General features: G+C 44.2%; 1 protein-coding gene across 8 annotated transcripts in view; it reads left to right on the forward strand.

Annotated features, from left to right (window-relative positions):
* The window catches only part of si:cabz01090165.1 (uncharacterized protein LOC100333421 homolog), a 387,003-nt gene that overhangs the window by 86,044 nt on the left and 283,542 nt on the right, over positions 1–17,417 (forward strand). The window contains exon 1 of one of the 8 annotated variants that reach the window (XM_047391966.1): positions 9,353–9,443. The exons of the other annotated variants lie outside the window; for them this stretch is intronic. The gene's annotated coding sequence lies outside the window, so the exon portion shown is untranslated. Of the gene's footprint in view, positions 1–9,352; positions 9,444–17,417 lie in introns of those variants that run through there. 8 annotated transcript variants of the gene reach the window in all.

The following is a 17,417-nucleotide window of genomic DNA, read 5'->3' on the forward strand; positions in this document are numbered from 1 at the left end:
GGTCGTACAGATGACCAGAACCTGATTAATATCAAATTGCTGAATGTTTCAAATTACAAATTAGTTTTTTATTAGTTTTAAAGTTTCTTTGGAAATGAACTCAAAGTTCATCCACACTGAGGACATACTGTGGTTTCTAGAGCTCATGGATGTGAAAAAATGTTTGTCCAAAAAGTCCAGGAAAGCAGAACTGGAGTATTTCCAATCAGGATGAAACAGAGCGCATTTTTGATGGTAAACATGTTTCTGGTTGGAGTTTTAACTGTCCATCAAATGCAGTGTCTCTTTGTCTCAGACACAACAGAAGGCAGTGAAAGGAAGGCAACACACTAATCTCAGCTCTATTGTGAACTTATAAATTAAAGAACAAACCTTTTTTGTTGTTTTGCTCTGATGGACACGTTCTCCTCCTTTACTGAGCAGAGCTTACTGGACATGCTAATATCATGCTGCCTTCATGCGCGTCCCAGTACGTAGTGATGTAAGAGGGACATTGTTTATTTGTAGTGAAAGGTTGGCAACTCAGAAAGCCTTTATGAAGAAATTTGAGCCAGGAAACAGTCAGGGAAGATGACATAAACTTTAAAGCCATATTTTCCAGAGAAATGTATCAATCAAGAAAGGGTCAATTGATTTGCTACCACTTTAAAATGTAACAGCCAATAAAATGCTCCAGAGGTGAGAAGAGAACCAATAGAGCGACACCAGTGATTTATTTCAGATAAAGTGAGTTACCTTAGGTTGACATAGTGGTATAATAAACCTCTATTTATCCAGATAAAACCTCATTTAGATTTAAAATGTCTTTTCCAAGAGGGACCCAGCAAGGGAGCCTCACCAAGTAACAACGAAATTCCTACAGTCACATTCATACAGTTTTAAAGGCAGAAAATAATAAAATGTATTAGTAAAACATCACTAACCCCGCTCAACAAGTGTCATTAGCTCCATCAATATGGACTGAGTCTTCCAGGCTGTGGGGGCAGCATCTTTTAATGCTCTCTTACCCGGTTCTGTTCTAACTATAGGAACAAACTGTTCATACCGAGTGTTTTGCCTAGACATAAGAGCAGTCAGGTTCAGAGGAGGTAGTGTGTCTGTCTGCCAACAGGAAGGGAAGGATGACCAGCAGCTGCACGCAGATGACCAGGATGAACAGGATATCCACAACCAGGGATAGAAAGTAGAGCACAATGATGCACTGAGTCCCGTTTCTAGAAATTTAGCTCAGGTGAACTCATAAGCAACAGGTCATTTTAGTCCAGAATCAGTGGCACCGCTGGGACAACACCCTCCCTCTCCCCAGAGTGTTTGGATGATTTTGAATGTAACCATGGCACACATTATCTGGTTTATTTACCTTTATTTTGGATTTTGTGACTACGCTACTGAATGTATGATAATGTTCTGAAGGCAGGAAGGTGATGCGGATTTTGAACTCGCCTCTAGGGGCATGGTCAGTTTGTGAGTAATGTTAAGAACAGATGTAAACTAAGCAGTGAGAATCATCAGAAGCTGAGTTTGGATAAAGTTTATGTAATATCTTTGAGAGCCCTATTTTGGTAATTAGGTTTGTTGTTCTGGACATTTTCTGTGAGTTCTTTTACTTAATAGACGATATGGCTAACGAAGATACGTTTTTACCTCGAGTTGGTGACTTTTATTATATTTAGTTGCTTTTTTCTAAATTGATCTCCACATTATTAGTGACTGAAACACAGGACTGAGGTAATGATAAAATGATATATTTCATTTGTTACCAAATATAGTTTAGGCTACAAATAGAGTCATTTCAGCCTCTTACTTAGGCTTACAAGACGACCGTAATATTCTATGTAATCTACAATTAATTGTAATTTGGGTTGTTGGGTTCTTTCAGATTTGACTTCTTTGAGAAATTAAATGTTTCTTTGGTTACATTTTAAAACTGATCAAAAACTCTTTGCAGGAAAAGGAAGCCCTCACTGTCTGTCTAGGAGGAAGGACTTTCCTGTTTTTTCCATTTACAAAAATCAACTCACCATTCAGCCGTTTTGGACGAACCGACTGAATCAGTGTTCTTCTTGATGAACCCCAGAGTGCATTTTCCCTGTCAGATCCCAATGGTTCAGCAACTACCTGGAGAGAAAATGCTGAAGCTAAGGAAGAGGCGGCCTCCTTCTACGGATCAGCTCTGCCACATCTGAAGCTCCAGCTTAGTATCCGCAGCTGGAAGCTCCATGCTGTCAGCTTCACTGTCTGTTCAGCTGCACATGATCATATATGACACTGTTAATAGGCTTTAAAACACTAAGTGACACATCTGGCATCAACATGCTGATATCTGACAATAACACACACACACACACACACCTCACCACAGTTCAGCTGGCACATACTGCATTAGTCCAATTAGCCAGTCAAAGCTGTTTTTATCCTGCTCTGTTATATCTGCACAGATTATCATGCTTTACTTGAAAGTGTTGAATAAAAAAATGAAAATGCATTTCAAATCCATAGAGTTCTTGATAGGAACAATAATTTAAAGTTGTCTTTAAAATGTCAGAAACATCTTTGCAGAAATACCATCTGAGTCACTTTGTTTGAGCAGGACTCACATCCAGAGAAAATCAATGAGGAGGTCAAAGGAACAACATTAATCACAAACACGTGGGAGACTTAAAAAGCTCAAACAAACAGCGCCAACTTTGTCTCACTTCCAGGTTTCTCAATAAACTTTAGTTTAAATTAAAATTCTGTTCAATGTTTCAATGTCCCTGCAAACAACTTCTGAAGGTATTTTACACGACATGAAGGTCCAGTTTGTTTGGTCCAGTTACATGAAACATAATTTGGTCCAAATTAATTCAACTCAGATAAACTCAGATTATGTAAAGTTCAACTCAGTCCGATTATAAACTGGTCCTAAAATCTCACCTCATTCTGTCCAGGTCAGAGCCCCAAAACATTCCTGATCTCTACAGCCCAGACACCATGTAGACCTCCAGCAGCTTACCATGGACCACTGGTCAGAACCGGGTTAGGGTGAGAGTCATGGATTTTACTGGCTTCAAGCTGGAATAAGTGGTTATCTTCAGCCAGGAGGTTTTGGTGAGATGTGATCTCATCACCCCCAGAATGATCTTGACATCTGTTTGTTCGTTGGTCTTCCTCCAACCACGTTTTTAATTATGGAGCTGCCTGCTGCCCTATTTTCTAAGGGATGTGTTGGAATCACAGACAGGTTTTGATGAACATCTGAGGGAGACGTCACCCAGCAGGTCTGGGGTAACCCAACCATCTGGAGGTCCTGGCTGCACGGAGCTCCAGGTCTGCTATTGGCAGCTACTCTATGATAACAACTGCTGGAGCTCAACTAGCTGTTGGTCTCTGGGTCACAGCTTCTCCCAGAACATGCCCAGATCTCCTCGGCGAACACACTGAGCTTGGACTAGCCAACTGGACCTGGATTGAATGGGTGAATGTGACGCAGAGTGGGGCGGCAATGGATGCTGAACGTTTATGTGCACGGTTCTACGTTCTGCATCACAACCTCAAAGAGTGGTACCAAAACAAAGCAGAAAGGACCCACAGGTACCAGAAACATCTGCTGTTGGGGAACATTCAGCTACAGCGATGATGGAGAAAGGTTCTTCACAGCAGACATGGAATCACAGCCTGGTACTGGCCGGAGAAGAAAACTTCTGACTAGAGAGAAGCTTCTATGGCGCATTCAAGTACAACTCATACACTGGATTGTTATAGCATTTCTTTTATTATTATAAAATGTTGTTAAAGTCCTTAGATAAAGACAGTGAGCGTTTCCAGGTGATTTTTATGGATGTTTATGCATCTCCTGTTCATACCTGCTTATAATTTATAGATTGACAAAGTGACAATTTTCTGCTATGAAGGTTTTCAAACCTCTTCACCATCCCATCATCCAGTTCCTGTAGTTTAAAGAGCTTTTAGTTAGATGTTAGTAAAGTGCCTCAGAGAACAGTATCTCCTCTGAGTAGCTCCTCCCACCGTGGTTGCTGCATGTGACCAGTCAGCTGGCTGAAAGAGCCCTAACAATCTCTTTCCTGGGTTGTGTTTGGAAGTATTTTCGGTTGCAAAAACATGAACCTTTCTGGTATTTTGGCTTGTTGTTCTTGTCTTACCCTGTTGGAGCTGAACACCAATAAAAACTCGACCTCCTGTAGTAAGCTTCTGATTTCTGATCAAAATAAAAATAAGTAGTTTTTGTAAGTAACATTAACATAAGTAAAATGTAATAATTATACGTGACGGCTATCTAGACGGCTAAATGAAACCGAGATCATTCCATACAGCCATGTGTCCTGCTTTAATAAGATAATGATGATGATGTATCATGAATGCAGCTGTGATGAATTGAACCTGGCTGTGCTGATGAGCAGGGCAGGGCCCCGTTAACGCAGCGCTCTTTTCATTTAATGAGTTTTATTGACACGGGTGGTTCTGTGTGATTAGTGGCGCTAATAGACAAACAACTGTCTGGTTTCATATTTAACAACCAAATTAGTCAAAGCTAAAGGAGCCGAGAGGAACGAGGAAGAGTCGGAGTCAGCATCCAGTTCTCTGCTTCTCTGGGAGCTCCTTTACTTTTTTACTTGAGCTGACATTAGCAGTAAATGTCAGTCAGCTGCATATTTCAGAGAACGCTGAGAGCTTAGTCTGGTTTAAATTCAGCCATACCACTGTGGGAAACGAACTGAAAGAATGTTGCTTTCCTTTCTGTAATGGATCCTAATGCTGCTTTGCTCAGTGTTATCCTGCTTCACTGTTTTCAAGAACATAAGTTAGACTTTGGATCCACTAAATAGACTAATGGACCATTCTTCTCCTTTCACCAGCACATCTAAGGCTACGTTCACACTGAAGGTCTTTATGCTCAATTCCCATCTTTTTCCTGGATGGGAAATGATTGGAATTGGGCCGTTCTGACTGGCATGAAAAAGTCGGATATGGGTCACATTTGCGTGCAGTGTGAACACAGCCTTTTAGGGTTGATGGTTTCCAACATCTTTCATTGGAATGTTGTTAAATCCGATAAAAGAAATCTGATTAAAACTGCCAAAGATGTCATACAAAAAATATTTTCATCACATCTTTGTTCAGTAATCTATATGAAACCAAAGACTTAAAATGCTGAAACTGGGCCTGAAATGTAATCTGTGTTCGGTCCCTGTCTGAACGACCTGCTGCCCTGCTGCAATAAAACAGGGTAAAGATTGCATCTGTGCCTTGATTTTGGTTATATTTTCATGTCACTCAGGGGGAAAGTGAGAAGTGTCTCAGTTGTTATTTTTATTGTACAGCGGTCTGCTCATACACCAGCAGGACTGTAACTCTGCATGTGTGCAAGCAGCTCAAGGACACTGCTGCTGCTGTTCCACCCTGAGCAGATTGATGCAGAGAAACGTGAAACAGCAGATCTCAAACAGGGAACGTCCTAGAAGTTCCCACATTTGTCTCTTTCTCCTTGGATATAAAACAGAAATTCTATAATCTGGAAAGAAATTCACTAAATGAGCAATTTATTGCTTATTGGTGGAATATTGATTATAATTAGACTACGTAAGCTCATTACAATGCCTTGCAAAATTATTCACAACGCTTTAGCTTCTTCACAGTCTTTCTGTGCATTTCTATTATCCCGACCCAGCCTGATACCTCTAAATAAAAATCCAGTTCAGCTAACTGCCTACATAGGCAGTAACCAGAGTCCAGCTGGGTGTAACTGTAGCTGTTAGCTGGCCTCACTGTTGTTTGTAGGTTCTCCAGAGAACATTAAAGAACATCGAGAGTCATGAAGACCAGGGAACACAGCAGACAGGTCAGAGAGAAAGTTCTGTAGTGGTTTAAATCAGGGTTAGCTTCTACAACAACATCCCAAGCTTTGAAGATCTCTCAGAGCTCTGTTCAATCCTTCATCCAAACCTGGAGAGAGAATGGACCAAATATCAACCTACCAAGACATGGAGGTCCACCTAGACCGACAGGCTGGACAAGGAGAGCAGTAATCAGAGAAGCAGCCAAGAGGTCCATGGTATGTCTGGAGGAGCTGCAGAGATCCACAGCTCAGGCGGAAGAATTTAAGAGGTGACTATACCTAAACTGACATTACAGATAATGTGTGGAGGAAAACTAGCACTGCACACCACTCCAAACACACCCTTCCCACATTTGAGGTGGTGGGGGGGGGTTCTTTAATGGGGGCAGGTAAGCTAGTCAGAGTGGATGGGAAGATGGATGAAGCTAAATCCTGGACAATCCTTGAAGAAAACCTGATGGATGCTGCTAAACCTGAGACTGGGGTGAAGGTTCACCTTCCAGAAGGACAACCACCCTGAACATACACCCAGAGATACAATGGATGGTTTAGATCAAAGCAGATTCATAGGTTAGAATGGTCTAGTCAAAGTCCAGACATAAATTGAACTTAGAATCTGTGAAAAAACTTGAAAACTGATGTTCTCAGATAACTCCACCCAATTGAACATGAAGAAGAAACTTCTGTCATTAGGTGTTCGAAGCTGGTGGAGACAAACCCCAAAAGACCTGCAGTTGGAAATTTGGAAGAAGTGTTTAAATCTTGTATAATTTTCCTCCTATCACACAGAACTTTGTCATATATTAAATCTCTGAGACATTTTGGGAAAAGGTTTGAGGTGGAGGAATACCTGTAGATCCAGTGTTGATTTAGTGTCCTGAGTGTGTTTGATAAAACTTCTGCAGAGCTTCAAAGTCCAGCCCAGAGGGAGAAGTCACATCCTGGTATCAGACGGTCACGGCTCTCTGCCAGGAGAAGAGATGACCAGAGCAAAGTGGCTCAGATGGAGGTTGTGACATCGTTTGAAGGAGAGCGAATGAGACTTTGTTGTGATTTAGAGACAGACTCGTGGCAGATAAATGCCTGGGGCTTTTCTCCTCAGCATCAGAACCAGATCATTGGCTCTTCCTGGTTTTTTCTGGGACATCATTCATTGTGCATCTTTCAAACTTGTTTAGGCCCATGTCAGTCTGCCTCACCGCTATGCTCAGCTTCATCTCTCATTCACACCTCATTGGTTGACGTTGTGAGACGGAGAACAGGGCAGCAGGTGAGGGACCTGCTGTATGAACTGCTTTTGCTTCTCTAAACATCAGTGGTGGTAATGAGGGGCCTTCTCATAGAGACAGCAAAGTGAGAAATCAGATGATGTACGACTGCATGACAAAAATAATTCATCACGTTATTGACTGACGTCTCGGCTGCACAGCTGAGTGGATGCCGGGTCTCACAGCCCATTGTTGGGTTGATTACTGAGCATGGAAGGTGACCCACCAGTAACAATGTGACAGAAGACAGATGGTCTCAGTGGACCAGAACCCATCCAGCCTGGGAGACCTTGGACTGCCATTTCAGAGGAAAAAGAAGCCATCTAACAGTTGGACAGTTCTGTTAGATTTGTAATCATCACAGCATCAGTTATTTAATAAAAGCAAAATTCAGATCTGTTTCTGGTTTGTCAATGTCTTTCTAAAACTGTCAATCATGTGGTGTGGTTGTGCCTCCAGCTCAGGAGACGAGACACAATATCAGGTTCATGAGAACAAGAACAGATTGTATCAATATTTCTGGGAAAACAGAGAATCCCTGTTTTCTTTCCACTATATAAAAAATTTGCCTAATGCCAAAAATGCCCCATTGCTGTGTTTTCCCAGAGAGAACGGAGGTTTCATCGGTTTTCCAGCGAGGGTAAAAGACTCTCTGTACAATGCAGGAAGTTCCTGTCTAGCTGCATTAGAAACAGAGACAATCAGATGTGGTTCAGACTGGTTCAAAAACTATGATAGCTCTTCAGGGTCAGAGTTACAAGCATCTGTAGAGGCTAACAGCCAGTTGTCCTCTCTGTTTGACATAGAACCAAAAAAAAACTCAAACTGTATAAAAATAATTATGAAACAGTCTTACAGCCTTAGATAAAGATGTTGAGAATATTTAACTTTAACTTCTTGGTTCTTTGTGTATTTCTATTTACTTTCTAATATTTTTGTTTCTTAATTTGTTTTTGTGTTTAACCATGTTACATCCGCTGATTGAAATGTTCTGGCTGTTTGGCTGCAGGACGAAGCAGCTGAGCAGTTCTGTGATTAGATGAACTCCACTGCATCTGATGGAGTTCAGGAGTTATTAACAGAACCACCAGCACAGCACTGAGAGCCCTTCAGGTAATACGGTTATATTGAGATTATATGGAGACGCTTTAGAGATGAATACAATAATCTTTCCTGAATGAGACAGCAGCGAACATCTGAACGTTTTAAATTCATAATTGATATTTCATTCTCATTTCATGGGGCAGTTCACAGGAAGCTGTAAACACTAAATTACATGGTTTGGAACGTGTAATTTAAAGGCATCATCTGGTAATGATGCCTTATGGACAATGGAGATGTTTCAGACTCGTCCCACTGGCAGGACGCTGTGGTGTCTGCAGGTTATAGAAATAATGGACTGACATATTTTCATCTCTTATATTGTTCATCATGAGTTCAGCTCACACTAGGAGACAGGAAGTTGATGTCCAGATGGAAAACAGAGGTCAGTCTACTTCCAGGAGACACGGCCTGGGGTCCTCTTCCTGGAGCATCCTCATCAGCAGTTTGAAGGAGACCAACCTATCATACACAGCAACGCCTCAAGACAGACGCCTTCAGAGGGATCCTGTCTGTTAGTTGGAGCTAACGCTGGTGTCCCTGCAGCCCAGGGATCAGCAGAACGATAAGATGTTTTGACCTTTTATATACAGTTAAACAGAAACAATGCAAAGTCGATGCACTGATTGACATTTTTTTTAAACTTATCTATTTTCATGATGTCCAAAATTAGAATGAAACACATCACAGATGTAAATTTACCGTTTAGGGACTAATTCTTGAGCTTCTACTGGTCGAAGCACATCTCCGGCCTTCTCTGCAATCTGGTACCGGTACCAACCTATTCTGTCTAAGGACTATGATACATGGAAATGTCTTTATACACCTTTTGTTTCAATTTAACAGTCATAGATAACAGACAGACAGTGATGTCACCACTTATCCATCCATTGTCTAAATCTACCCCAGGGTTGTGGGATGGGGGGGTGCATTATATGAACCCTGGATGGGTCCCCTGGTCCACAGTCCATCACAGGGCAACACATAGACGCTAGAATAATATTCAAAGAAGTTAGTAAAGGCTGTGAGATTCTTATTATTGATTATAACCCAAATCATGTTAATTATCAGCAGGTTTTTTTCCACAGAAACAAACCTTCAACCAGGTTGAATCTGTTGAAAAACTAAAGTTGAAACGAAGCAGAATCATCAAGTGCCCCCAGCAGAACCCGGGGTTTATGTTCTGAGATGTTTTCCTCCTCAGAGATCAGGCAGCAGGCTCCAAACGTTAAACTCAGGTAGTTTGTTTGAGTTGTTTGAACCTGAATATTTATTAATCGAAGTTAATGTCACATGACTCAACTAGGTTGCATTCAGCTGTACGCCATCCGTTAAAACCTATGTCCCATTTATATGAGCAGGTTTAAAAAGGGCTTTGAAGTTCTGCAACAAATGGAAGCGTCCTATCCAAACCTACGCTTGTTGTCCTCCAGTAAAGGTTAATAGATGACATTAGAAAAGCTTTTTAAATGATTCATAACTTTAAACATGCAGAAAGTTCAGCTAATGCATGCATGCTATATTTACATCCTGTCAAATCATAGCGTTCCCTCAGATGGGACCTTCTGGGTCAACATCAGTGATGGAAAACAGCTGAAAGCACTGGAGATGTATCACTCCTCCAAAAATAAAAGGATTTGTCTGAAAAAATACAGAAAATACTAACAGAGAATAAAGTTCTTACCAGAGCAGAAGAAAATGTTGACATTTACAAACATTTTATACCAATAAAGTGATATTTAGTGTGAACATCTGCTTTAAATTCAAGTTGAACAGATTTAAACTGTGACTTGAATGAATTTTAGAAGTTATCTAAATTATGAGTTTATTGACTTCTCCAAGGTGGATAATGATGTCTTCACTGATGTTACAGATGTTCTGGTCTTCCATTGGACTGATGTGTTTTAATGAGTCTTTGTATTGGAGGGGGGAAATATTAAATTTTTCTCAAATGTCAGCTGGTTAATGAGCTGGTTGGTGGTTTGACCTTCTTGTTTGGTTGGCATTGAGCTGTGAAGAAGTAACCTAGTGTGTTTTAATGAAGCTGAATGGAGCTTGGGGAAATCCAAGCTTGGAAAAGGTTAAAGACTCCTGATCCTGTGGAGCTGATAGCTGCTATTAGACTTTTAATGAAGCCAACCCAAGCTGTGGCTCCTGGCTTGGAGAAAGCCTCTCTTCTCCTCAGATGGAGGAATAAAAACTGCATGCTCTCCATCATTATTCCCTTTGACATGGTGTCATCTGTGAGCTTCTAACTGTGGTTGCCTTTAGTTGAATGTCCTGTGATCACCAGACAGGAGCACTCAGGTTAAACAGAATCTGCACAGGGAAGAAATTATCTTCACTTTTCTGAAAAGGGAGCAAGAATATTGTTAGAAATAAAATGTGTTTGTTTAGCTGCTCATTTCCCAGATCTCCTGCATCAGAACTCTTGCTGAACTTTTTATATCTTCTCCCAGAAGCTGTTTTGTCTTTTCTTCAGCTAGAAAACCTGAAGGTTAGATTTTATTTATAATCCTGCCTGGTTTTCCCACGTCGTAAATCGTAAATTGTCACCTGTCCCTGATTTTCCCGTTCTTCATCACTTTTAACAGTCATGTTAGAGGGGGTCCACCTGAAACAATGCAGGAATATTCAGCTTTTAAACCTGACAGCAGTTAGAGCTTCAGGTTTGGGTCAAAGTCAGTTTTCTGCTGTTTTTGCTGCCATCCCGAAATGTTTCATCATAACTTTAAATGAATTTCAAACCAGACATTGGGTCAGAAAGTGTCAAACGTCTAATTTTAAACCTCCTTTACTGAACAAATTATAATTGGGTTAAATGTGGACTCTTCTCGTACTCGTCGTACTCGTACTCGTCGTCCTCCGCTTATCCGGGACCAGGTCGCAGGGGCAGCACACTCAGCAGAGACGCCCAGACGTCCCTCTCTCCAGACACCTCCTCCAGCTCCTCCAGGGGGAGCCCAAGGCGTTCCCAGACCAGCCGAGAGACATAGTCCCTCCAGCGTGTCCTGGGCCGTCCCCTCGGCCTCCTCCCGGTGGGACGTGCCTGGAACACCTCCCGAGGAAGGCGTCCAGGAGGCATCCGGTATAGATGCCCGAGCCACCTCAACTGGCTCCTCTCGATGTGGAGAAGCAGCGGCTCTACTCCGAGCCCCTCCCGGATGGCCGAACTCCTCACCCTATCTCTAAGGGAGTGCTCGGCCACCCTACGGAGGAAGCTCATTTCAGCCGCTTGTATTCGGGATCTCGTTCTTTCGGTCATGACCCAAAGTTCATGGCCATAGGTGAGGGTAGGAACATAAACCGACCGGTAAATTGAGAGCTTTGCTTTTTGGCTCAGCTCCAGACACACAAACCACACTGCTCCTCCTGAAGCCGAGGTTCGACTATCGGTCGGACTCTCCTCTCCAATACCCTGGTGTAGGCCTTACCAGGGAGGCTGAGGAGTGTGATCCCCCTGTAGTTGGAACACACTTATGAAGGGGGACCACCACCCCAGTCTGCCAGTCCAGAGGCACTGTCCCCAACCGCCACGCAATGTTGAAGAGGTGTGTCAACCATGACAGCCCAACAACATCCAGAGACTTGAGGTACTCAGGGCAGATCTCATCCAACCCCGAAGCCCTGCCACCGCGGAGCTTTTTAACCACCTTGGTGACTTCAGCTTGGGTGATGAAAGAGTCCAACCCCGAGTCCCCAGCCTCTGTTTCCACCACGGAATGCATAATGGCAGGATTGAGGAGATCCTCGAAGTACTCCTTCCACCGCCCGATAATGTCCTCAGTCGAGGTCAGCAGTCTCCTGCCCCCACTATAAACAGTGTTGGCGAAGCACTGCTTCCCCCTCCTGAGGCACCGGACGGTTTGCCAGAATCGCTTCGAGGCCAACCGGTAGTCCTTCTCCATGGCCTCACCGAACTCTTCCCAGGCCCGGGTTTTTGCCTTTGCCACAGCCCGGGCCTCACGGTACCCGTCAGCCGCCTCAGGAGTCCCACAAGCCAACCACAGCCGATAGGACTCCTTCTTCAGCTTGACAGCATCCCTTACTGCTGGTGTCCACCACCGGGTTCTGGGATTGCCGCCGCGACAGGCACCGCAGACCTTACGGCCGCAGCTACGGGCAGCAGCATCGACAATAGATGCGGAGAACATGGTCCACTCGGACTCTATGTCTCCAACATCCCCCGGGATCTGGTCGAAGCTCTCCCGGAGGTGGGAGTTTAATACATCCCTGGCCGAGGGCTCCGCCAGGCGTTCCCAGCAGACCCTCAATATGCGCTTGGGCCTGCCAAGTCTGTCCGGCTTTCTCCTCCCCAAGCGGATCCAACTCACCACCAGCTGGTGATCAGTGGACAGCTCAGCCCCTCTTTTCACCCGAGTGTCCAAAACATGTGGCCGAAGGTCTGATGATACGACAACAAAGTCGATCATTGACCTCCTGCCTAGGGTTTGAACATGGTGTTCATTATGGACAATCCGTGACAAGCACAGAAGTCCAATAACAAAACACCACTCGGATTCAGATCGGGGAGGCCATTCCTCCCGATCACGCCTCTCCAGGTGTCACTGTCGTTCCCCACGTGGGCGTTGAAGTCCCCCAGCAGAATAATGGAGGCCCCGAGAGTGACACTATCCAGCACCCCGACAGGGACGCCAAGAAGGCCGGGTACTCTGCACTACCACTCGGCCCGTAGGCTGAAATGATAGTCAGAGACCTCTCCCCAACCCGAAGGCGCAGGTATACAACCCTCTCATCCACTGGGGTAAACCCCAACACGAGACGGCTGAGCTGGGGGGCAACAAGCAAACCCACCCCAGCCCGCCGCCTCTCCCCGTGGGCCACTCCAGAGGAGAAGAGAGTCCAACCCCTCTCATGGAGATGGGTTCCAGAGCCCACGCTGTGCGTGGAGGCGAGCCCGACTATTTCTAGTCGATATCTCTCGACCTCCCGCACAAGCTCAGGCTCCTTCCCCCCCAGCGAGGTTACATTCCACGTCCCTAGAGCCAGCCTAAGCATCCGGGGATTGGGCTGCTGAGGTCTCCACCTTTGTCCGCCACCCAATCCTCTTTGCACCGGTCCCTCACGGTTCCCCCTGCAGGTGGTGGGCCCACTAGGGGATGGTCTCGCATCTCTCGTTCGGGCTTGGCCCGGCCGGGTCCCGCGAGGAGCAACCCGGCCACCAGGCGCTCTCCGACGAGTCCCGACCCCAGGCCTGGCTCCAGGGTGGGACCCCGGCTCCGCCGTACCGGGCGACGTCACGTGCCTCGATATTTTGGTCCTCATGAGGGATTCTTGAACCACTCTTTGTCTGACCCGTCACCTAGAGCCTGTATGCCATGGGAGACCCTACCAGGGGCATTTAGGCCCCAGACAACATAGCCTCTAGGATCATTTGAGCACTCAAACCCCTCCACCACGTTAAGGTGGTGGTTCAAGGAGGGGTGTGGACTCTTCTCCAGCAGTTAATACGCAGATACACCCAGGCCAGGTTCCCCGTCCATCACACACCAACACCGTACACACACACAGTGGCCAGCTGACCTAAGCTGTAGGTTTTTGGATAGTGGGAGTACATCAGAGTACCTAGAAGGATCCTGAAGAGGTCACGGAGATAAACACAGCAATAACGTCAGAAAGGATGAAATGCTGTGATAGATTGGTGGGGAGCTGATTAATTTGCGCTGATCGAGACCAGGATTGTTTTCTGATGAATTTCAGCTACTTTCTGCAGCTCCTTATCTTCATATTTTCAGCACATATCCCCCCTTTCCACCCATTTTATTACACACAACTTCATTTATGGACGTATTGGCTTTTATCCATTTGTTTGTGGATTAAAAAACAAAGCCATCACCTTTTTCAGGTTTATGATGTTTTATGTGGGAAGAAGTTTTAGTCTTGAGGCAAATTCGTATTATCAATAAATGTGGTTTCTCATCCTGACTTCTCTGAGACTGAAGAAAGATCTGAATGGTGTCTGCTCAAAGGGAGACATTAACTACCAATAAATACTCCTGGCTACCCCATTTAATGTCCAAGAGTCGCCAATCTTTACAGGAGGCCCCTGGCTGAAAGGACGCTGTGAAAGTTTGCTATGTTTTCATTTTTCTCAACCATCATTTCTGCTTTAAAGCCTGAAATATGAAGCAGAGGCTCAACAGTCATCAGTGTGTCTGTTAAATGATTCAGATCCTCGGTGTGTCGTAGCAAACATCAGCGTGCATGCTCCTTCGTGTGTCTAAGTCGTTCTGAAGCACAAAGGAACATCTTTGTCTCTCTTTGGTGTTCATACAGCTGCGCAAAGGAGTGTGTGCTCACCATCTAGTGTGACTGAGCAGATTGTGAGCCTGTTTGTTGCTCGGCTAAAAATAAGGTCTTTGTCTCTGGGAAGAGCAGCACAGAACTGAAACAGGTGGATGAAGACGTTCTGATACCTCATGTTATGAGGAGTCACATCAATCAGCTGCAGACACTGTGAACCAAACTGGGGGTTTTAAATAATTAGAAAGTTTCTACAGAGTAATGTCTGTCCTCTGTACCAGAGCAGTAGTTCTGTCTCTGTTTAAACCTCATCAGTGAAGCATGCATAATGTCTTCTCCCTGGAGACATTCGCTGATTTGCTGTAATTGCACAAACTGTTTGGTGGTTTCAAGAAATCTGCAGCATTTGTGAAGTGAAAATCTAAATTATCTAAATTATCTTCCACGTTCTGCGTAAATCAAACCATCCCGATATTTCTAATCCTGGAGGAAAATGCTGCAGTTTCAGGTCGGATTTGTTGTTTGTAAATTTATTTGCTTTCGTTCTGGTTCTGATTTGAGAAGACAGGAGCTGAGAGAGAAATCAAGCTTCAGCTCCAAGCTCAAAATTTGATGGGAACTGATTCCCACATAATATGTTTTATTTAGTTGAAATCATCCATTTTCATTACTTGTTTGTGTCTCTCTGTCAGGAATGACAGCAGCTTTTAATGTCGGTCAGTCAAATGTTAGTGAGCAGACATAAAACCCAAACTGCTGCTTTCCAGAACAGGATCATCTTCTAATGCATAGTGGTTCTCAGCAGAAGTCTGCATATTAATGCATGAATGTGAACTTCAGTCATTATCAGAGTCAAAAGGCTTCTGTCCTTATTACTGGGATGGGCACGGAGCAATGAAGGTGTGGAACCTGACCTTTACTTTGTGCAGGTCCATTATGTCCCATACAGACGTTCTTTACACCTCTCTGATCTTCTGTATGCTTAAACACGGCGTAGTCCTGCCTCCATACCCAGATTAAACAAACACCAAGGTTCTGATCAGGGGTCTTGAGGAAATGCTGACATTTAGATAAGGTACCATCTAAATGTTCCAGCCTCACCTCACGCCTACTGACCGCTGCAGAGAGCCACCACCCTTTCTGATCTCTGATACTGGACTGGAACCAAAGCTGGGATGAAGAAACCAGAACAACAGGAGCATGCAAACTAACGATGGAGATAAAAGACTCCAGCATAACACGGGAGATTTCATTTCTTCACATCATGGATGGATGGATGATCTGCTGAATGATGCAGCAGATTCAAACCTCTGAATTTGAGCAACACACTGTGGTGCTGGACCGCAGGTGTTAAAGGACTTCCACTCGTTGGCATTCCTGGGTGTTTTCCTGCTGCCTTCCTGTTGCTCCTCCTGCTCAGAGACCTGATGTTGAGGTCAGATCGATGTTTGTTTCAACATCTGAGATGAGAGGAAAATATTCACAACCTGTATCGATTATTTCTGCTCTGTTAACAGTAGCGGTGGTGCTGACCTATGGCATGCTGTGTTATTTTATCATTGTGCTCCTGAGAAGACGAGCAGGACGGGGAGACAGGATGAGCTCATGTGGCTGGGTAAGAGCTCCATTATGCAGAGATATTCCCTCTGAGCCTTGAGCCATGTTTGTGCATCCATACAGTTAACACCTGTCCAGGTAACACGTCCCAGAGCTTGCGCCCAACATGCAGAAAGCAGCAGGCGTGTGTGTGATGAATTGCCTTAATATCCGGAGTGACTTTCTTTTAGACCCGGCCTCCTTCTAACATTCTCACATTAACTATAAGATCAGATAACTTTTAACCATTGTAGTGTAACCTTTAACCTTCTAACGGAGCAATGTAGAGTCTGAGATGGAGATCATTTCTCTGACCTTCACCCTGGACCTTGGGCTGAATCTGGTGGGACGTTCACTCCTGGGAAGATTAGCAGCTGCCTGAGATGTTTTCCAGTTCAGAATAATCTTCCTCTCTGCAGAATGAGGGACTTTAGATAGTTTGGAGATGACCTGATAACCCTTCCCAGGTTGATGAGCACCAACAGTTGCTGCTCTGAGGTCATTGCCATTTGTCTTCCCATCCTGGCATTGTGTTAACACACACCTGGACGCTCCAGATCAGCACACTGCCAAACATCTGGCTTAATAAAGGTGGTGACGATGATGACGAGGTAATTAATGCATGTCACTACCAGCACCTGCTGCTACTGTCCATTTTAAATCCTTCGAAACCAGCCAGGGTGAACATTGTTTTTTTATTCCAGGGTCTTAATAAATGGTGAAACCAACATATGTTGGATAAATAAATTAAACTTGTAATAAAATGTAATTTTTGGGACATTTTTGTTAATTTACAAAACTTTCTTCTTTAAAAGCTTGTTTGTGCCACGCTGAAATCTGGGAAATGAGCTGAAACTGCTCCCTGTACTGAACAACCTCTCTTTAACAAAAGCCAATTTAAATTCTGCCAGTTTATTCATTAAATACCAAATATTAATAGAAGGCTGGGGGCAATGTTACTGCTGCAGCCATAAAGTTTGTACGTAAAGCCTTAAATGCAGCAACATCTACTAATGAACAGCATGCAGCCCAAAGTCATTCCTCGTGTGTTGGTGAAATCTTTTATCCACACACGAGTCCAAAAGGTGTAGTTATTCAATATTGTACACCTATTATCCACTGTAGCAGATGGTGTTCTGAGATATTTCACACAATGTGATGCAATGACACAGAAAACACCTGACACTGAAGTGCAGTTGATGGAGGGCGTGTTTCTGGAAGAGAGAGCAGGGAAAATGGCCAATAGCAGTGAGCGCTCTGATGTAAACGAAGACTGAGATGACTAATAGTAAATTGCAGTCGGAGGCAGACAGCAGAGCCGGGAGAGAAGAACATGAAGTGTTGGACAGGAC

Source organism: Girardinichthys multiradiatus, chromosome 18, assembly GCF_021462225.1.
Source record: "Girardinichthys multiradiatus isolate DD_20200921_A chromosome 18, DD_fGirMul_XY1, whole genome shotgun sequence".
In the NCBI taxonomy this organism is placed as follows: domain Eukaryota; kingdom Metazoa; phylum Chordata; class Actinopteri; order Cyprinodontiformes; family Goodeidae; genus Girardinichthys; species Girardinichthys multiradiatus.